Source organism: Euprymna scolopes, chromosome 19 (assembly GCF_053919585.1).
Source record: "Euprymna scolopes isolate OS-2025 chromosome 19, ASM5391958v1, whole genome shotgun sequence".
In the NCBI taxonomy this organism is placed as follows: domain Eukaryota; kingdom Metazoa; phylum Mollusca; class Cephalopoda; order Sepiida; family Sepiolidae; genus Euprymna; species Euprymna scolopes.
In genome coordinates this window covers 119,994,161-120,017,899 of record NC_136500.1, presented here as the reverse complement: position 1 = coordinate 120,017,899, position 23,739 = coordinate 119,994,161, and the positions used below count along the sequence as shown (strand labels likewise).

General features: G+C 35.0%; 1 long non-coding RNA gene across 1 annotated transcript in view; it reads left to right on the top strand.

The window, feature by feature from the left end:
• Positions 1 to 329: 329 nt before the first annotated feature.
• Positions 330 to 23,739, top strand: part of LOC145239922 (uncharacterized) — a 40,010-nt gene continuing 16,600 nt past the window's right edge. The window contains exon 1 of the long non-coding RNA XR_013862411.1: positions 330 to 592. This is a non-coding gene — a long non-coding RNA (uncharacterized LOC145239922). The remainder of the gene's footprint in view (positions 593 to 23,739) is intronic.

Genomic DNA, 23,739 nt, shown 5'->3' with positions numbered 1-23,739 from the left:
GCGGATCACTCTCTGCACTAACACCATTAATTTATTACTTTCTTGACTCGTGTACTGTTGCATCGGCCCAGTCCACACATAAAAAATACGTCAGCAATAAAAGCATTCATTACTCTTTGCTATGTTAAATAAAAACCATATTATTAGTTTTTATATTCGACTTCGTCTTGATGCTGACTTGGACACCTTTTTAATATTTTGTTTACGTCGAGGAATTATCTTAACACCGGCGAAAACTGCCGTTTTAAATGTTAACCTTTGTAGCAGTGAACGTTGATCTGGTCCCACGTCGTAAGAAACGGACATTTTTACAGGAGGAATGAAATAATGATTACACCGTCTTATGATGACCTAAAGCAGTAATTTTTTTTTAATGATTTCACGTTTAGATCGTATTTTTCGTAATTTAATTTTAATTCTTTAATATTTTCATAGATTTTTATTTCTTAATGAATTGAACACACAAAACAAAAATTGTATCAATTTACTAAAGAAATCTTAACAAACAAAACAGATTTTTGTGTTTTTAACACAAAAGAAACACGAATTCATCCCGTTTCTTTGTTTTTGTTTTGAATTCCTGAAAAGAAAGGTAAGTCTGTATCTTTTTATTCTTTTTTACACTAAAATTTTGTTCAAAATACTTTTAAAATAATCGTAAACATAAAAATAAATTCATTCTTATTGCAATAAAATATAATTATTACACCATTCTTCATAACGCACGTGAATAAAAAAAAAAGAATACTTCTGCAGTCTGCACGTATTGATCCCTGCTGAAATAATAACGTTATTATTTAGAAATCCATTCTTAACATGGAAGGGGGAGGGTCTTTTGTACATATTCTGTATCTTAATCTTACAATTTTATACAAACAGATATCTTAAATTTTTTATTAAATGCTATATATATATATATATATATATATATATATATATATATATATATATATATATATATATATATAAATCAATAAGAGCACCACTGCACAGAAGTATGAATCTCCAATTAAAAAAAAAAAAAAAATAGGTCAATGTCAAGTTTCTTTCTACTCCCCCCAAAAACTTTAAAATGACGACGTGTTAAAGGTTTTCGATGGTGATGAAAACGAATATCACATTTAAATTTGGGGCGGATGAGTAGTTTTCATGATATGAAGAAATTACTGTTTTTCCAAAAGTGGGGGATCACTTTTCTATATAAACTTAACCTAAAATGAGCACCCAATTTCTGACCAGCTAGTAATTTCTCATACCATAAACAAATTTAACTGATATTCGTTTTCAGCACCCCCGAAAATCAGCGCTTTGTTTTAATAAGAGATTTTTTCATTTTTTCATCTCATAATAATTTAGGACGCTAATTATGCTGTTAGTAAGTTTATAAAAGTATAGTTTTGTTTTTCATGCTATTTTTCATTATAGAATTTGTAGGTGCTTCTGTAGTTTAATATTTCACAAAAATTCTGTTTACATTAGGGAGCGATAGAGAGGGCGGGTGGTGTTGTGGCGGTTTACATTAGGAGGCGATTGAGGGGCACGTGCTGTTGTGGCAACACTACCTACTCCTCCATCGCCCCCTAATGTAAACAGAATTTTTGTGAAATATTAAATGATTATTCTGCTCGGTAAATGTTGGCACGTTACTTACCGAAAAATGGTTAATTAAACTACAGAAGCACCTGTTAAAAACTATACAAGTTCTATAATTGAATACCAAAAAAAAACAAAAAACGAAAAACAAAAGTATATTTTTGTAAACCGCTCATGTAAACTTACTGACAGCATAATTAGTGTCCTAAATTATGAAAAAATTAACGAATCTCTCAGTAAAAAACAGCGCCGGTTTTCGGGGGTTCTGAAAACGAATATCACAGTCAAATTTATTTTATGATATGAATAAATTACTAGGTGGTTAGAAAGTAGGTGCTCATTTTATGTTAAATTTATATAGGAAAGTGATCCCCCACTCTTGAAAAAGTAATGTCTTCATATCATGAAAAATACTCATCTGCCCCAAGTTTAAATGTGATATTCGTTTTCAGTACCACGGAAAACCTTTAAAAGTGGTCATTTTAAAGTTTTTGAGGAGTTGGAAAGAAACTTGGCATTGACCAAAAAAAAATGTTTTTTTTCAAACGCTACTTATGCATTTATGTTACCGTGCTAAAATAATAACATGAATCTCTGATTTAAAAAAATACCCTAAAAACATCTATATATATAAATCCCAAATGTCTGTGAGTTTGTATGTTTGTATGTAACGCTAAAACTTTTGAAACACACAACCAGACTTGATAAATTTGGTATCATATCGAAGCCCCGTGTCCCGGATGACAAATATCGAAATTTCACGTCAAACGGACGAGGAGAAAGGGGTAAACGTATCAGTTATCTCCAAGGGGGTCCCAAAAAAAACTGTCATTGTAATGCTTTTTATTACGTAATTCTTGAATGATCCAATGTAATTCATACGTAAAAAAAAAAAAGCTTAGTCATGTCACGTGACGTGACGTCAACGTCCACTAATGGCGAACAATTGTTAATAAAAAAATCTTTCTCCGATACTTTTGCATTTTTCTCTTCGGCTCAGTTATATCTTTCTTTTTACTTTATGCCAATGTTTCCATCGTTATTACCTGGTTAAAAATATTATTTATACAAGAGTTTTAACGAAAAATGTCAGGAAAAAATGTACGGTAATAAAAAAATTCACCTTTCAAAATATTAGACGATTATAAAAATATCGTAATATTTATGTAATGTAAAATAATTAGCCATTTTGTATATTACCACGTGACCTCATACCTCTTAAGCTGGAAGGGGGGGGGAGTAAAACCAACACCGTCTCTCTCTCTCACACTTACTCTCTCTCTCTCTCTCTCTCTCACTTTCTCTATCACCCTCTTTCTATTTTTCTATTCGTTTAAAAACACTTAGTCATGTCACGTGACGTGACGTCAACGTCCACTAGTGGCGAATCTAATTCATAACTTCAGTGTGCACCGGTTTGGTTACTATGGAAACACTTAATTTTTGTGCTGCTTCGAAAAGGAACAAAATTCATTATACACCGCTTTCTCTTCCCTCCCTCTCTCTCTCTCTCTCTCTCTCTCTCTCTCTCTACACCCACTTTCTCTTTATAACCAGTCGGTGTGTTTTTGATGTTACGTACGTATTTTTTATATTTTTATCTCAGTAATTTTTATTATATTTAATAGCATTTTCTTTTTTTTTTTTTCATGGGAAATTATTTTTCTATTCGTTTTAAGAAAATGCTATTAAAAAATAAAAATGCGATAAATTCTGGCAACAGTTATTTATTTATGCTATTCGCAGCCGGCCGGAAGAAACGCGCTTAGACATTTTGTAAACATTGTTTTTAAAAAATAAAAAATAATACTTCTATTATGTTTTAAACGACTGTAATAGTTTATTTTGGAAGTATATTTCATAAGGAAAATAAACAACCCACTTTAAAAACAGAAATTACGAGTTTTATATATTTTATTCGCAGTTTTTTTATGGGGGTAGTCCATTATGTCTAACAGTTTGTTGAAAAAGTGTAGAATTCAATTAAAAAAACAACACCGTCTTTTTTTTTTTTTTTAAATAAAACTAAAAACTTTATTTTTAAAATTTCGATGTTTGACAAACAGTCCATTATGTCTGTAACAGTTTGTTGAAAAAGTGTAGAATTCAATTAAAAAAACAACACCGTCTTTTTTTTTTTTTTTAAATAAAACTAATTTTAAAATTTCGATGTTCGAAAAAGAGTCCATAAAGAATAAAACAGTTAATAAATACAAAAAAAAGTCCATTAATTTGAACTTAAAGCCTGTTTGAATAAAACTTATATAAAAAAAAACCGTCACTTCCGGCAAATGGCTATGTAAACAACTGGTGGCATTTTTCGAATACATCGGTAAACACTGTATGTTTTTCGAGCTGAATAAATATGTTACATTGAATAAAAACACAAAAAATATATCCAGTTGGATAGAAAAGTAACTTATCTTGCCTTTCCTAACATTTATTTGTTATATATTTGTCTTTTGACCGTCCACTAATGGCGAGTTTTTTTTTTTTTTTAAATAAAACTAATTTTAAAATTTCGATGTTAGAAAAACAGTCCATCACATGTCAATATAAAAATTCTCTTTTTGTTTGATAAAAAGAATAAACAGTTATTAGATACAACAAAAAAGTCCATTAAGTTCAACAAACTAAACTCTTTTATTTATAATAAAACTCTTCGACAGTTTAAATGCTTTCAAAATCCTATGTAAGTATATCGTTTTTACTGTACACAGATTCGAAAAAGTTGTCATCAAACAAATATATGACAGAGTTGAATAAATATGTTACATTGATTAAAAACACTTCTTATTAGCATTTTCTTTTTATATGACAACGTTAATGTTCATGATCCTCTCTTTTAATCATTTTTATCGACTATCAGCCAAATAACCGGGGTCTAAAATTTGGGAAATTATTTTTCTATTCATTTAAAGAATATGCTATTAAAAAAGAAAAAGTCGATAAAAGTTAGACATAAACAGTAAAAAAATAGAAGATATTATTATTAAATAACAATAATTATTAAAAATAAATATTAACATTTACAATAATAAAATGAGTTAGTATTAAAAATAATTATTAAAATAAAAATGAGTTTATTATTAAAAATACATATTAATATTCAAATAAAATTGTTTTTATTATTAAAAATAAATATTAATATTTAAAGTAGAATAAAATGTGTTTATTATTATAAATAAATATTAATATTTAAAATAATATGTGTTTATTATTAAAAATAAATATTAATATTTAAAATAATATAATGTGTTAATTAAAATAAAATGTGTTTATTATTAAAAATAAATATTAAGACAGGTCAACAGGTGGAGGAAAAATAGTCAATGCAGGTCATACCACCTGACCAGCTAAAATCGCCTTTTTATATAAGGCAGACAGTCAGACTATTTGCCTTGAGGGCGGGCTAAGCCCTCCTACCCCCCCCCCCCCCCAAAGCTGAGAGCTGGGGAAACTTCTCTCAGAAGGGGTATGGGAAGACAGGGAGACCTTCCCTCTTTCAACTAAGAGATAGATATCCTTTTGTATGGTTGATTGACCCCCCCCCCCTGTCGGTTCCGCTTACTCCATTCAGAAAGAGATCAACCTTACATAAAAAAAAAAAAAAATATGGGGACAGGGAAGCCTTCCCGGGCCCCCTTTCTGGGAGGAGAAGTTCCCCGGCTCCTACCTTTTTGGGAGTGCTCAGCCCGCCCTCCAGTCAACAACAATATTTGAAGAATAAAGATATTTTTGTTTTTGTGTTTTAGGTGGTGAAGGTGATCTGGGGAGTGTTTTTTTTTTCACAAAAAAGGTACTTTTTACGAATGGGTATCCAAGAAAATTACAGTATTTTGTCAGAAATTAAGGTTTTCATTGACCACTCTCAATACTATCAGAAATGAACAAAGTTAATTAAACAGTCTACACAATATAAACTAACTGTTTTGTTGGCTTTTTATTCTAACTCCAAACTAACCCATAACTACATTTTTCTTTTATTTTGCAAATTTTATTTCCTTTAGTTTATATTGTGTAGCTGAATCAGAAATTGATTTATCTTTTGTCACCAAAATAAAATTAATTGGTAATCACCCAATTTCTGCCACAAAATTTTAATTGGCAAAACTCATAAGCATAAAATATATATTTTCTAATTTCATCTTTTTTTTTTTACATAATCTGGTTTGATGTTTTCCAAAATATTCAAATCACTATATTTTGCTGCTTAATATTAAATACAGCAAATGAGTTATTTTTATGCATCAAACAATTACATTTTCTCATTCATCCAAACTAATCACTGAACATCAATTTCATATTTTCTTCACTAAAATATTACTATGCTTGATGTCATCAAGTAGAGCGGATCATTTTTTTTTACATTTGTTTACACATTTTTTACAAATGTTTTTGAGAGTCCATACAAAGTTATAAGTGTTCAACATTTTTTTTCATTTGAATATATTTTGTCTAAGATTCTTAGCCTATGTCATTGCATACCAATTTGTTTCTTGGAAGTTAAGTTCACTGTAAAAACATCTGATACACCAAAATCCCTGATACCTGTTTCTTATAAGCGCCAAATAACTATCACTATTTCGATTTGTGTTTCATGAGAACAATTCAATATTGATACATTATAAGAAACATTTCCAGTGCTTTTCTCTTTTTAGCAATAGTTGGTTGATAATTAGAGGACACAACTAACCCTATACTATGCTTTACTTTGTTTTGTATATATATTTTGTATTGTGTGAAATTAACAAAGATTCATATGCAGGAATCTGTTGATACATTCCAAGAATCCCAATGCGACCAACAAACTTGAAAGACTACAATTTCTTTTTACTATGACCAATAAGAAAGCTCAAGGACTAAGTTGTTGGACTCATCCTGATCACCATTTTAAATTATTGTTAACAGTAAGTTTAACATTTTAAGTACAGAATAATATTCCTTTTGATATTTATAAATTACTATTTTCTGTGACAGATGTTACTTTTTCAATATTGATTGTACCCTCTTTTGTGTTTTTAAATTTTGCATACAATAATATTAAGCACACCATACCAAGACCACTATTTGAGCATCTAATAAACTGCCTACCAAGACCAATGTTTTCAAGTGACAATGGAGAGTATTCATGTTATGTTTCACATTTTTATGTTTTGAAATATTTTGCTGCTTAATATCAAATTCATCAGATGTTTACTTTGTTTTGTGTATATACTTTATATTAGGTAGAATAAACAAAACTTAATTTCGCTACCATCATTATTTGTAGTGACATGCACTGTTAACATAAATAAAATCAATGGTGACAATCCCTGATACCTGTTTCGTATAAGCACCAAATAACTATGATAATGTGTTATTGTTGATACATTATAATAAACATTTCCATTGACTGGTCGTTTGCTTAGCTTAGGTTTACATCATTTTTTCACAATGTTTCTCTACTTGCTTTCAGCATGAGAGCAGATCATATTCTGCACATGTTTCATGCATATCACAAAAACTTATAATATTTGATCAACATTTGACTAACAATTTTACAAAAAAGACCTACCACCTTAAGGGGGGTAAAGGTAAGGCTCCCCACATAACCATAAAAGAAAGCCGCCCCCCCATACAGTGGGAAAGAGCTCCCTTCCCATTCTGGGGCAGAGAAGGGGCAAGGAAAACTCTTAAACATAAATGGTCAACGGAGGGTATACACCCTGGGAAACTAAAAGTCTATATGGAATCTGCATAAATTAAAATATCCTGTTTAAGCGTATTGTATGACAGGGAGGGAAGGTCAACAGGTGGAAGAAAAATGGTCTAGGCAGAGCATACCGCCTGACAAGCTAAAATCGCCTTTTTATATACGGCAGACAATCAGACTCTGATTGCCTGGACGGCGGGCTGAGCAATGAATGTGGAAGCCGGGGAACTTCTCTCAGAAGGAGGATGGGAGGCCCAGGGAGCCTTCGGTCTCCTCCTAAGAGAGGGATATCCTCTTACTCCCTTTGGAAAGAGATCAACCTTACACAAAACAAAAAATATGGGAAGAGAAGCCTTCCCGGGCCCCCCCTCCCCCTTCTGGGAGGAGAAGTTCCCTGGCTCCAACCTTTTTTTTTGGGGGGGGGGGCCTAAGCCTGTCCTCCAGGCAACCAAATGAAAAAGAAATTTACCCATCCCACCTTTGTAGGAAGTGTGCTCAGCCCACCTTCTGAGCCACTGTGAAAGTTTCCTTCCACCAAAAGGGAAGGGAACGAGGAAGGAAAAGTCTCTGAGAATCTTCATGCAATTTCTTTGACAAAGAAACTGTTTTCACTTGATTCCACACAAAATTTTTATTGCTTTTTCATCGATTGTCTTATATTAGGATTTCTTTAAGCATGTTATTTTATTTAAGAGTACTAAATAGCTTTTCAGTTTCTTGAGACTCTTTCAACTGTCTGGATTCTGCAGCAACGTTGTGGAGTGATATGTAAAACATAAATTGGTACTATATAACAATAGGTATGTAGAATTCTAACTCGCCAGTGTTGATCGTTTCAATTATTTACAAATTCACCAGGTCCTAGATATGACCATAAACTGTATCCAAACATGGGGCTTTGTGAAGTGTGAAGCCACCATTTAATTGCTATTAATTATTATTACTGTTAAAAACTCAAGAAATATCCGAAAATATGTCAACCTTACAAAAAAGAACTACCACCTTAAGTGGAGTAGAGGTAAGGCTCCCCCACATAACCATAAAAGAAAGCCGGCCCCCCCCCCTACAGGGGGAAAGAGCTCCCCTCCCATTCCAGGGTAGGGAAGGAGTAAGGAAAACTCTTAAACATAAATGGTCAACGAAGGGTATACACCCTGGGAAGCTAAAAGAGCCTTTTTATACAGCTCATCTGATGGCAAAACTTAAAAAGATAAAGAGATCAATAGCTATAGCCAGCCGGTCTCATGAACACAGGTTTACACTCCATCCAAGTTCAGTTGAGGCCTCTATTTCCTCCGTGCGAATAAGGTCCTGACCCCTCCCCAAGTGCGGGGAGTTTGCCCGACTCCACTCCGGGCACACTTAACAAGAAAACTACCCCCTCCCTAATGCAGGAGAGAGAATGCTCACTGCTTGATCTCCTTCTTTGGTTGGATGACTGCCACCTCCCCATAGCGAGGGGTAAAAAAAAAAAGCAAATCACCCCTTCAGCCCTTCCCTGCATAGCACGGCTCCCTCCTTCAGGGAGGGAAGGTCAATAGGTGGAGGAAAAATAGTCAACGCAGGGCATACCGCCTGAGAAGCTAAAATCGCCTTTTTATATACGGCAGACAGTCAGACTCTATTTGCCTTGAGGGCGGGCTAAGCCCCTCCCCCAAATTTGAGAGCCGGAGAAACTTCTCCTCTCAGAAGCTGGAGGGGAGGCCAGGGAGCCTTCCCTCTTTCAACTAAGAGACGGATATATATGTATCTTTCTTTTCTTTGCTTATTTCTTGGTACTAAGGATTTCTGTATGCATGTTATTTTATTTAAGAGTACTAAATAGCTTTTCAGTTTCTTGAGACTCTTTCACCTGTCTGGATTCTGCAGCAACGTTGTGGAGTGATATGTAAAACATAAATTGGTACTTTATAACAATAGGTATGTAGAATTCTAACTCGCCAGTGTTGATCGCTTCGATTATTTACAAATTCACCAGGTCCTGGATATGACCATAAACTGTATCCAAACGTGGGGCTTTGTGAAGTGTGAAGCCACCATTTAATTGCTATTGCTACCAGGTCCACTCTGATCTAGAGTGGTAGTACCTGTTAGGGTCCCAATTATGAGTTAAATAGAAACCAACATTAAATAAACAAATATATTCAAGGAAAAAAATGTCACTGGATTTGGCATGAAATAACCTGATATAGTGTTGATATGTCATAAAACAAAATGAACCAACAAATTCACCAATCGACACATTATCAACAAATGTATCTTTCTTTTCCTTTTTCTATGCTTATTTCTTGGTTCTAAGCTTATCATTAACAAACCCTGACATTTCTTTTACTTTGTTTTGTGTATATATTTTATTTTGTGTAGAATTAAAAAAAAAAAAAAAAAAAATTACATTTCGCTACCACATTTGCAGCGAAATGTTAGCATAAATAAAATCACTGGTGACAACCCATGATGTTTTTTCTAATGAACACCAATTAACCAACACGCTTTCCATTGGTTTTTCATAACAATTTAATATTGATAAATTATAATAAACATTTCCATTACTTTTCTCTTTTTATCAATAAATATACTTGGTTGATAATTAGAGGACACAATGTTTATTGTAATAAAACTTGTGATCTATAACATCCAATTCTAACAATTAAACTTTCCTTTCTCAATTGAAACAAACAACATACCCCACACTATGTTCCTAAAAATGAGGATTTTACTATTGCGTTTACATAATTTTTTAGCTATGTTTCTCTTACTTTCAGCATGAGAAAATATAATTTTCTACATGTGTTTCATGCATAACACACAAACGTATATGTGACCAACATTTTACCTCTGATATTTTTCCAAAAACACCAAATAACATTCACGCTTTCCATTGGTTTTTCATAATAACAATTTAATATTTATAATTTATAATAAACATGTCCATTCATTTTCTCTTTTTATCAATAAATATGCTTGGTTGATAATTAGAGGACTAAAATCAGATTTGTAAAAATTTCATTTTTTTTTTTTTCACTCTGAGAATTTTCTTTTTATTTCTTTGACAAACTATTTTTTTCAATTGACTTCAGCACATGATTGTTATTGCTTCTTCCCCTTTTGTCTTATATTTTTTTTCTTCATGCCAAAGATTTTATATATCAAATTTTTTCTCATTTCTTACATTTTATTTCTTTAATTCATAGTCCGCCAATATAGTATTAGTTTCAATTCCATTGAACACAATGTTTTATATAGTAAACATCAGCATATTTCACTTTTCAAGTATTTTTTTATTTTATTTCAAATACTATGTTTTATTTCATTTTGTTGACACTCATTTACCTCTCTGGGGTGCTACAAGGAACATGTAGAGTGATATATCAAACATGAATTGGTACTTTATAACAATAGGTATCTAGCATTTTCAGATAGCAATGTGGATAGTTTTAAACATGTATACACTTAAAATCTCATAATATAAAGAAATGTATCTTTTTTTTTCCTTTTCCTTTGCTTATTTCTCTAACCTAAACATATCATTAACTAACCATAAACTTTGTTTTAGTTTTATATATCTATTTTATATTGAAGAATACACAAAAATCAATTTCACTACCACATTTACAATGTTAGCATACACAAAAATCACTGGTTACAATCATTGATAGCTGTTTCTTATAAGCACCAAATATCTATCACAATTTCGAATTGTTTTTCATGATAACAATTCAATATTGATACATTATAAGAAACATTTCCGTTGCTTTTCTCTTTTTATAAATACAAATAATATTAAGCACACCATACCAAGCCCACTGTTTCAGCATCTAATAAACTGCCTACCAAGATCAATGTTTTCAAGTGACAATGGAGAGTATTCATGTTATGTTTCACATTTTTATGTTTTGATATATTTTGCTGCTTAATATCAAATTCAGCAGATGAGTTCTTTCTTATGCATCAAACAATTACATTTTCTGATATTCATTCAAGCTAATTACTGAAAATCAATTACATATTTTCTTTACTAAAATAATACTGTGCTTGATTTCATCAAGTGGTGCAGATCTGTTTTTACACTAACAATGTGCACATTTTTTGAAGAATAAAGTTATTTTTTGTTTTTATTTTTAAGGTGGTGAAGGTGATCCGGGGAGTGTTTTTTTTTTTTTTTTTTTTTTTTTTTTTCAAAAAAGGTACTTTTTACGAATGGGTATCCAAGAAACGTTCAGTATTTTGTCATAAATTAAGATTTTCTTTGACCACTATCAATACTATCAGAAATGAACAATCTACACAATACAAACTAACGGTTTTGTTGCCTTTTTATTATAACTCCAAACTAACCCATAACTACATTTTTCTTTTATTTTGCCAATTTGATTTCCTTTAGTTTATATTGTGTAGCTGAATCAGAAATTGATTGAACTTTTGTCATTTGTAGTTAACATGCTTTCAGCGCAATTACTACAGTGTAATCACACATGATCTACCAAAATAAAAACACTTCAGATAAAGTCTTAAATAGAATTCAGTTCCTTACATGACATCTGATGAAGTCAGTAGAAACATTACAAACTAATACTTGAAAAACAATTTGACATTTACTGTACTACAATAACACATTTGTAAAGAAGTAGAAATCTGGATACCTATTCTGATACCTAATAAAAGAAAGGACACTCTTTGGGGCGGATTTTGATGATAACAAGTCACTAATTAGACATTATAATAAACATTCAAATAATTTAAGAATTTTACCAAAATAAAATTACGTGGTAATCACCCAATTTCTGCCACAAAATTCTGATTGGCAAAACTCATAAACATAAAATATATATTTTCTAATTTCATCTTTTTTACTTTTTACATAATCTGATTTGATGTTTTCCTAAAGATTCAAATCACTGTATTTTGCTGCTTAATATCAAATGCAGCAGATGAGTTCTTTTTTATGCATTAAACAATTACATTTTCTCATATTCATCCAAACTGAAAATCATTATTTTCATATTTTCTTCATTAAAATATCACTGTGCTTGATGTCATCAAGTGGAGCGGATCATTTTCTTTCTTTTTTTTTTTTTCTTTTTTTTTTTTCATTTGTTTACACATTTTTTACAAATGTTTTTGAGAGTCCATACAATGTTATAAGTGTTCAACATTTTTTTTTTCATTTGAATATATTTTGCCTAAGATTCTTAGCCTATATCATTGCATACCAATTTGTTTCTTGAAAGTTAAGTTCACTGTAAAAACATCTGATACACCAAAATCCCTGATACCTGTTTCTTATAAGCGCCAAATAACTATCACTATTTCGATTTGTGTTTCATGAGAACAATTCAATATTGATACATTATAAGAAACATTTCCAGTGCTTTTCTCTTTTTAGCAATACATATAGTTGGTTGCTAATCAGAGGACTTAACTAACCCTATAATTTGCTTTACTTTGTTTTGTATATATATTTTGTATTGTGTGGAATTAACAAAAATTCATATGCAGAAATCTGTTGATTCATTCCAAGAATCCCAATGCGACCAACAAACTTGAAAGATTACAATTTCTTTTTACTATGACCAATAAGAAAGCTCAAGAACTAAGTTGTTGGACTCATCCTGATCACCATTTTACAGTATTGTTAACAGTAAGTTTAACATTTTAAGTACAGAACAATATTATGTTTTGATTTTTACAAATTACTATTTTCTGTGACAGATGTTACTTTTTCAATATTGATTGTACGCTCTTTTGTGTTTTTACATTTTGCATAAAATAATATTAAGCACACAATACCAAGCCCACTATTTCAGCATCTAATAAACTTCCTACCAAGACCAATGTTTTCAAGTGACAATGGAGAGTATTCATGTTGTTTCACATTTTTATGTTTTTAAATATTTTGCTGCTTAATATCAAATTCAGACCCCTATTTCCTCCGTGCGATTAAGGTCCTATTTGCCTTGAGGGCGGGCTAAGCCCTCTTTCCCCCCCCCCCCAAAGTTGAGAGCCAGGGAAACTTCTCCTCTCAGAAGCGGGAGGGGAGGCCAGGGAGCCTTCCCTCTTTCAACTAAGAGACGGATATCCTTTTGTATGGTTGATCTCCTCCCCCCCGTCTCTGTCGGTTCCGCTTACTCCCTTCGGAAAGAGATCAAGCTTACACAAAAAAAAAAAAAATATGTGGAGAGGAAAGCCTTTCTGGGAGGAGAAGTTCATCATGATCACGGATCGACATTCTTTATTGATGCCCCAGGTGGAACTGGCAAAACTTTCCTGTTAAATCTGCTCCTTGCAAAAGTTCGTCTCACAAACAATATTGCCCTTGCAGTGGCATCCAGTGGAATTGCAGCAACACTTTTGGATGGTGGTAGAACTGCTCACTCTATGTTTTCTCTCCCATTGGACCTTACTAGACAGGAAAAACCATTGTGTAATATTAAAAAAGATTCAGCAAAGGCTAAACTACTGCAAAACTGTAAATTAATAATCTGGGATGAAGCAACAATGAGTCACAAAAAAGCTATGGAAGCAGTAGATTCTACACTACAGGACCTAAAAGATAACACACAAATAATGGGTGGAGTGACTTTGGTTTTTGCTGGTGATTTCAGACAAACCCTTCCAATTGTTCCTCGAGGAACCAGAGCTGATCAAATGAATGCATGTCTCAAAAACTCCTATTTATGGCATCATATTAAAACAATGAGTTTAACACTAAACATGCGAGTACATTTACATGCTGATGATGCTGTTGGTGACTTTGCCATTAAACTTTTGCAAGTGGGTAATGGACTTCTGGACAAGGACTCCTATAACCAGATTCAGTTGCCTTTTACAACAATTCAAACAGAAGAGGAATTTATAATGAGAGTTTTTCCAGATCTTCATAATTTGCATACGGATATCAATTGGCTAAGTAGCCGTGCAATTTTAGCAGCAAAGAATGAATCTGTAAATGAAATAAATAGCAGGTTGTTGAATAGATTACCTGGAGAAATCATATTATACAATTCAGTTGATACAATCTGTTCACAGGACGAAGTAACAAATTATCCGACTGAGTTTCTTAATAGTCTTGAACCACCAGGAACGCCTCCACATAGTCTGTTTCTAAAACTTGGAGCACCAATAATGTTACTTCGCAATCTTGATCCACCAAAACTCTGCAATGGCACAAGGCTCACCATAAAGAATATGATGCCTCATGTACTGGAAGCAACAATTATGTCAGGTAAGTATGCAGGAGTACACTGCTTCATTCCCAGAATCCCAATGAGACCACAAGAATTGCCATTTGAGTTTGAAAGGCTGCAATTTCCTGTCAAGCTAAGTTTTGCAATGACAATAAACAAATCACAAGGACAGTCACTAAAAGTTGTTGGGCTCAACCTGTCAAAACCAGTATTTTCTCATGGACAGCTATATGTTGGCCTATCAAGAGTTGGACACCCTGATGGACTCTTCATTCTGGCACCAGATAAAAAAACCAAAAATATTGTATATTCTGAAGCATTAAGATGAAGCATAAATATATAAACATGATTACGAAACTTTTCCCTGAAGCAAAAAATATATAAACAACATGATTACGAAACTTTTCCCTGAAGGAAAAATATATAAAGATGATTACGAAACTTTGCCCAGAAGGAAAAGAATGCGAAAATGTGCCATGGAAAAACCCTTTGCGTTACATACATGTGCGAGGGAGTCTTAAAGCTAACTGTACAAAGCAAGGTATACCACCATCCTCCTTCAGATTGGATTGGACAAAAATGAATCGAACCCACAAACTAAAGTTTAAAAATCTGGTACAGTATCCATCATGCCATGGCAATGAATACATTGGACAAGATTAATTTAATGTTAAAAACTCAAGAAATATCTGAAAGTATGTCAAACTTACAAAAAAGAACTACCACCTAAAGTGGAGTAGAGGTTAAGGCTCCCCCACATAACCAAAAAAGAAAGCCCCCCCCCCGCCCTACAGGAGACAGGAGCTCCCCTACCATTCTGGGGCAGGGAAGGAGCAAGGAAAACTCTTAAACATAAATTGTCAACGAAGGGTATACACCCTTGGGAGCTAGAAGAGTCTTTTTATACGCATCAACACACAGCGAAACTTAAAAAGATAAAGAGATCAATAGCTATAGCCAGCTGGTCTCATAAACACAGGTGTACACTACACCGAAATTCACTTCAGGTCTGCATTTCCTCCATGCGAATAAGGTCCTGATTCCCCCCCAAGTGCAGGAAAGTTGCCCAACTCCCCTCTGGGTACACTTAAAAAGAAAACTACCCCCTCCCTAAGGCAGGAGAGAGAAGGCTCCCTGCCCCATCTCCTTCGTTGGTCGGATGACTGTCACCTCCCTAGAGCGAGGGATAAAAAAAAAAAGCAAATCACCCCTTCAGTCCTTCCCTAATCTGAGTAGCACGGCTCCCTCCTTCAGGGAGGGAAGGTCAACAGGTGGAGGAAAAATAGTCAACGCAGGGCATACCGCCTGACAAGCTAAAATCGTATTTTTATATACGGCAGACAGTAAGACTATTTGCCTTGGGGGCGGGCTAAGCACTCCCTCACCCCCAAAGTGGGAGCCGGGGAAACTTCTCCTCTCAGAAGCGGGAGAGGAGGCCAGGGAACCTTCTTTTTCCCCTAAAAGAGGGATATCCTTTTGTATGGTTGGTCTCCCCCCCCCCCTGTTGGTACCGCTTACTCCCTCCGGAAAGAGATCAACCTTACACAAAAACAAAAAAAAAAAATATGGGTAGAGGGAAGCCTTCCAGAGCCCCCTTCTGGGAGAAGTTCCCCGGCTCCCACCTTTTGGGGAGTGCGCAGCCTGCACTCCAGTCAACCAAATAAATAAAAAATTTACCCATCCCACCTTTGTGGGGAGAGTGCTCAGCCCACCTTCTGAGCCACCATAAAACAAAAGGTTCCTTCCACCAGAAGGGAAGGGAAGTAGAAAGAAAAAATATTTAAAAATACATGGTCAACACATGGTATAGCCCCTGGGGATCTAAAATCACCTTCTTATATACACCGACACACACAGACAGTCTGATTGATTCTTTGTTCCACAGATTATAAGAATAAACTTTTCCCAGAAGGAAAAGTATATAAACAACAGGATTACAAAACGTTTCCCAGAAGGAAAACAATGCGAAATGCGCCACGGAAAAACCCTTTGTGTTACATACATGTGCGAGGGAGTCTTAAAATTAACTTTACAACGCAGGGTATACCACTCACCTCCTTCAGATTGCATTTCACTTCAGGCCTGCATTTCCTCCGTGCGAATAAGGTCCTGACTCCCCCCCCCCCAGTTGGTTGCCCATCTCCCCTCCGGGCAAACTTAAAAAAAAAAAATACTCCCTCCCTAAGGCAGGAGAGGGTAGACTTCCTGCCCCATCCCCTTAGTTGGTTGGATGATCAGTCACCTCCCTATACCGAGGGGTAAAAAATAAAAGCAAATCACCCCTTCAGCCCTTCCCTAATCTGCGTAGCAGGGAGGGAAGGTCAACAGGTGGAAGAAAAATAGTCAACGCAGAGCATACCGCCTGACAAGCTAAAATCGCCTTTTTATATACGACAGACAATCAGACTTTGATTGCCTGGACGGCGGGCTGAGCAATGAATGTGGAAGCCGGGGAACTTCTCTCAGAAGGAGGATGGGAGGCCCAGGGAGCCTTTGCTCTCCTCCTAAGAGAGGGATATCCTCTTACTCCCTTGGGAAAGAGATCAACCTTACACAAAACAAAAAATATGGGAAGAGAAGCCTTCCCGGGCCCCCTCCCCCTTCGGGGAGGAGAAGTTCCCCGGCTCCAACCTTTTCTTTGGGGGGGGGGGCTAAGCCTGTCCTCCAGGCAACCAAATGAAAAAGAAATTTACCCATCCCACCTTTGTAGGAAGTGTGCTCAGCCCACCTTCTGAGCCACTGTGAAAGTTTCCTTCCACCAAAAGGGAAGGGAACGAGGAAGGAAAAGTCTCTGAGAATCTTCATGCAATTTCTTTGACAAAGAAACTGTTTTCACTTGATTCCACACAAAATTTTTATTGCTTTTTCATCTATTGTCTTATATTAGGATTTCTTTATGCATGTTATTTTATTTAAGAGTACTAAATAGCTTTTCAGTTTCTTGAGACTCTTTCACCTGTCTGGATTCTGCAGCAACGTTGTGGAGTGATATGTAAAACATAAATTGGTACTATATAACAATAGGTATGTAGAATTCTAACTCGCCAGTGTTGATCGTTTCAATTATTTACAAATTCACCAGGTCCTGGATATGACCATAAACTGTATCCAAACGTGGGGCTTTGTGAAGTGTGAAGCCACCATTTAATTGCTATTGCTACCAGGTCCACTCTGATCTGGAGTAGTAGTACCTGTTAGGGTCCCAATTATGAGTTAAATAGAAACCAACATTAAATAAACAAATATATTCTAGGAAAAAAAAATGTCACTAGATTGGGCATGAAATAACCTGATATAGTGTTGATATGTCATAAAACAAAATGAACCAACAGATTCACCAATCGACACAATATCAACAAATGTATCTTTCTTTTCCTTATTCTGTGCTTATTTCTTGGTACTAAGCTTATCATTAACTAACCCTGACATTTCTTTTACTTTGTTTTGTGTATATATTTTATTTTGTGTAGAATAACCAAAAAGACATTTAGCTACCACATTTGCAGCGAAATGTTAGCATACATAAAATCACTGGTGACAACCCATGATGTTTTTTCTTATGAACACGAAATAACCAACACGCTTTCCATTGGTTTTTCATGATAACAATTTAATATTGATAAATTATAATAAACATGTCCATTACTTTTCTTTTTTTATCAATAAATATACTTGGTTGATAATTAGAGAACACAATGTTTATTGTAATAAAACTTGTGATCTATAACATCCAATTCTAAAAATTAAACTTTCCTTTCTCAATTGAAACAAACAACATACCCCACACTATGTTCCTAAAAATGAGGATTTTACTATTGCGTTTACATAATTTTTTAGCTATGTTTCTCTTACTTTCAGCATGAGATCATTTTCTACACGTGTTTCATGCATACCACACAAACATTTTACCTCTGACATTTTTAATTTTTTTCCAATTTCCTTTCACCATGAACATTATCATTAGTACAGTTTTCATTTAAAATGAAGCTGTACATGGTTACTATTACTTGGAAAGCAGATCTAAAAAAAAAAAAAAATAACTGTTTTCACTTTGAAAATTTACGATTTATAGATCTCGGATTTGGCCCTTTTTCACCTTTTATCTTACATTTGTAAATATTGTATATATAAACTTTTTTCTTATTTCTCCAATGTTATTTCATTCATGCAATTTCATAATCCACCAACATTGTATAAGATTCAATTCCATTTGACACTTGAAAACAACTTTTTATATAGTAAACAGCATTTATTTCTTTTCAGACATATTCTTATTTTATTTTATTTCCAGTACTATGTTTTATTTCATTTTGTGGACACTCATTTAACTCTCTGGGATGCTGCAGGGAACATGTAGAGTGATATATCAAACAAGAAGTGGTACTTTATGACAATAGGTATCTAGGATTTACACATACCAGTGTTGATAGTTTGAAATATTTACAGACTAACATTTTACACAATATAAACACATGTACCTTTTTTTTCTTTTCCTTTGCTTATTTCTCGAACCTAAACTTATCATTAACTAACCCGTAACTTTGTTTACTTTGTTTTGCGTATATATTTTATATTGGGTAGAATTAACAAAACTTAATTTCGCTACCATCATTATTTTTAGTGACATGCACTGTTAACATCAATAAAATCACTGGTGACAATACTTGATACCTGTTTCGTATAAGCACCAAATAACTATCACTATTTCGATTTGCTTTCTCATGATAATATGTTCATCTTGATACATTATAATAAACATTTCCATTCACTGGTCGTTTGCTTAGCTTAGCTTTACATCATTTTTTCACAATGTTTCTCTACTTGCTTTCAGCATGAGAGCAGATCATATTCTAAACGTTTCATGCATATCACACAAACTTATAATATTTGATCAACATTTGACTAACAATTTTTTGCCAATTTCCTTCAACATTCTCATTACCATTACTACAGTTTACATTTTGTCGTTAAAATGAAGCTGTACATGTTTCCTATTACTTGGAAACCAGATTTGTAAAAATCCCATTTTTTTTTTACTCTGAGAATTTTCATTATATTTCTTTGACAAACGATTTATTTTCAATGAACTTCAGCACATGATTGTTACTGCTTTTTCCCCTTTTGTCTTATATTTGTTTTTCTTCATGCCAAACTAATACTTGAAAAACAATTTGACAATTACATTTTCTCATTCATCCAAACTAATCACTGAACATCAATTTCATATTCTCTTCACTAAAATATTACTGTGCTTGATGTCATCAAGTAGAGCGGATCATTTTTTTTTCATTTGTTCACACATTTTTCCAATATTTTGTCTAAGATTCCTAGCCTATGTCATTGCATACCATTCTGTTTATTAAAAGTTAAGGTTCACTGTAAACACATACGTTACACCAAAATAAAAACGCTTTCGATAATGTCTTGATATTCAATTAAGTTTCTCACATGACATCTTATGAAGTTAGTAGAAATGTTACAGACTTTTGAATCTCAAACACTTTCAATACTGTGCACTGATATTTTCTTTTTTGGAATATAAGCACATTCATGATTTTTTTTACAAACGCCAACAAATGTCACATTTTGTAGCAATGTACTGAAACAATTATAAAAATAGGTATCTAGGAAAAGGCCACTACATATGTTATAAATTCCAAATTTCCACAACCTGGCAAATACTGGTACACGCTGGCAAATTTAGATTTGCAATTACAGAATATGATTCTAATTTTTTCCTTTGCTCTTTATTCTAACACTACACTAAGTTTACTGTTTTATTTCGCTACAGTTGATATTGTGTAGAACAATAAGAAAATCATAGTGAACAATGCATTCAACAAAATTTCACACAAATTTCTAGATACCTATATCTAATAAGTTCAAAAGAAAGGACACACTTAGGGAGGTATTTTGGTGGTCAAGTCACTAAATAGAGATTAGCTGGTTTCCCGGCATAGCCCAGGATGTAATAAAGATTGACTGAAATACATGTTCTAGCTGGTTTCTAGGCGTTGCCAGGGATGTAATATAGACACATTATGTTGTATATTACCTGTTCTCTTCTCCCTAAGGTAAAACAATTTCATATACATGCTGTAAATTACCTACGCTAGGGATAAAACATGAACAATACCAGTCCTAGGGTAGATAAAACAAATAATACATAGAGATGAAAGATTCCTCTCCCCTAAGAATAAAACATATATTCAATATCTGCTTTTGTTTTTTCATTGTTTATACGGTCCCGAGCAACGCCGGGTAGCCCTGCTAGTCTTCTATATATATAAAAGGCAAACGTCTGTGAGTTTGTATGTTTGTTTGTAACGCTAAAACTTTTGAAAGACACAACCAGACTTGATAAATTTGGTATCATATCGAAGCCCCCTATCCCGGATGACAAATATCGAAATTTCACGTCAAACGGACGAGGAGAAAGGGGTAAACGTATCAGTTATCTCCAAGGGGGGCCCAAAAAAAACTGTCATTGTAATGCTTTTTATTACGTAATTCTTGAATGATCCAATGTTATTCAATACGTGTCACATGACGTGACGTCAGCTCAAACTTTTGACAGACACAACCAAAGTTGACAAATTATGTATCATATTGCACCTTGATCACCCGCATGACAAATATCAAAATTTCACGTCAAACGGACAATTACAAGGGGGTGAACTTATCATTTTTCTCCCAGGGGGGGCCCCAAAAATCCTGTCATTATAACGTTATTCATTAAGTGTCACGTGACGTGACGTCAGCTCAGTAAAATGTCGGCTGCAGCTGAGGTACGTTAAAACTGCCTTCGGAGGAGAAATTGATACTATAACACAGTTAAATATTAGTTTTCGACTCGAACCGTTATTACCAACGTAATTATCGCACTCCAAAAATAAAAAAAAAACCAAAATTACACGAAAATTGACGTAGGGAAAATGTTTTTATTTTTGCTCGAATTTTTTTGCCGGCGAAGATGACTTTGCTCTTTGTAATTTACATGTAAACAAAGATTAGCCATTTTGTTTATACATTCTAACTCTGTTAACTTGAAGGGGGAGGGGGGTATCAGTATCAGGCCGCTTATGTAAACGAAAATTAGGTCGCTTGCACATTTTCCACTTTCTCTCTCTCTCTCTCTCGCCGTCTTTCTATCTCTCTCTCTCTCTCTTTCGCCGTCTTTCTCTCTCTCTCTCTCTCTCTCTCTCTCGCCGTCTTTCTCTCTCTCTCTCGCCGTCTTTCTCTCTCTCTCTCACTCTTTTCTATCTCTACACCTTTCCTAACTCTCTATCACCATATTTCTCTCTCTCTCTCACTCTCTTCTCTCTCTCTCTCTCTAGACCTCTTTCTCTTCTCTTTCTCACTCTCACCCTCTTTATCTACTCTCTCTCTCACCCTCTTTCCCTTCTCTTATCTTCTCTCTCTCTCTCGCCCTGTTTCTCTTCTCTCTAAAGACGGCGAGAGAGAGAGAGAGAGAGAGAGAAGGGAAAGAGGGTGAGAGAGAGAGTAGATAAAGAGGGTGAGAGAGAGAAAGAGAAGAGAAAAAGGTCTAGAGAGAGAGAGAGAGAGAAGAGAGTGAGAGAGAGAGAGGATCAACTCGACTCACCATATTTCTCTCTCTCTCTCTCACTCTCTTCTCTCTCTCTCTCTAGACCTTTTTCTCTTCTCTTTCTCTCTCTCACCCTCTTTATCTACTCTCTCTCTCACCCTCTTTCCCTTCTCTCTCTCTCTCTCTCTCTCTCGCCGTCTTTCTCTCTCTCTCTCGCCGTCTTTCTCTCTCTCTCGCCGTCTTTCTCTCTCTCTCTCACTCTCTTCTATCTCTACACCTTTCCTAACTCTCTCTATCACCATATTTCTCTCTCTCTGGAAGGGGGGGTGGCTATCAGTATGAGGCCGCTTAAATACACGAAAATTACTTTTATACGAGTTTGTTTTCTTATGAATGGAACCGCTTTTGTAGGGGGGAGGGGGGAGGAGGCAATGTGCACAGTCTCCCAAGCATTACCTACTATAAAAAAAGATGCACATTTACCCTCTTCTCTCACCCTCTTTCTCTCTCTCTCTCTCTTTCTCTTCTCTCTCTCACTCTCTTTCTCTATCACCCTCTTCTCTCTCTCTCTTTCTCTTCTCTCTCTCATCCTCTTTCTCTCTCTCTCACCCTCTTCTCTCTCTCTACCTTTTTCTCTTCTCTCTCGCACCCTCTTCTCTCTCTCTCACCCGCTTCTCTCTCTCTACCTCTTTCTCTTCTCTCTCGCACCCTCTTCTCTCTCTCTCACCCGCTTCTCTCTCTCTACCTCTTTCTCTTATCTCTCTCTCTCTCTCAACCTCTTCTCTCTCTCTCTCTTACCCTCTTCTCTCTCTCACTCTCTGTGTACACCTTTTTCTCTTCTCTCTCTCTCTGACCCTCTTTCTCTCTCTCTCACCCTCTTTTTCTGCTCTCTCTCACCCTTCTCTCTCTCTCTCTCTCTACCTCTTTCTCTTCTCTATCACCCTCTTTCCCTGCTCTCTCTCACCTTCATCTCTCTCTCTCTACCTATTTCTCTTCTCTCTCTCTCTCCCTCTGCTCTCTCTCACCCTCTTCTTTCTCCCTCACCCTCTTTACTCTCTCTCTCTCTACCTCTTTCTCTTATCTCTCTCTCTCACTACCCCTCTCTCTCTCTCTGTCTTACCCTCTTCTCTCTCTCTCTACCTCTTTCTCTTATCTCTCTCTCACTACCTCTCTCTCTCTCACCCTCTTCTCTCTCTCACCCTCTTTCTCTCTTACCCTCTTCTCTCTCTACCTCTTTCACTTCTCTCACCCTCTTTCTCTCTCACCCTCTTTCTCTGCTCTCTCTCACCCTCTTCTCTGCTCTCTCTCACCCTCTTCTCTCTCTACCTCTTTCTCTTCTCTCTCTCACCCTCTTCTCTCTCTCTTACCCTCTTTCTCTTCTCTTCTCTTTTCTCTCTCTCTCGCCGTCTTTCTTTTCTCTCTCTCTCACCCTCTTTCTCTTCTCTCTCTCTCTTTCACCCTCATTCTCAACTCACTCTTACCCTCTTCTCTCTCCCTGTCTACCTCTTTCTCTTCTCTCTCTCTCACCCCCTTTCTCTTCTCTCTCTCACACCGTCTTTCTCTTCTCTCTCTCTCTCCCCTCATTCTCTTCTGTCTCTCTCTCGCCCTCTTTATCTTCTCTCTCTCTCACCCCGTTTCTCTTCTCTCTATATTAACACTTATCAAGGCCAATAGGCAACTCGAGGATGACAGTTCAAAAGGTCACAGTAGTCAAATTTGGG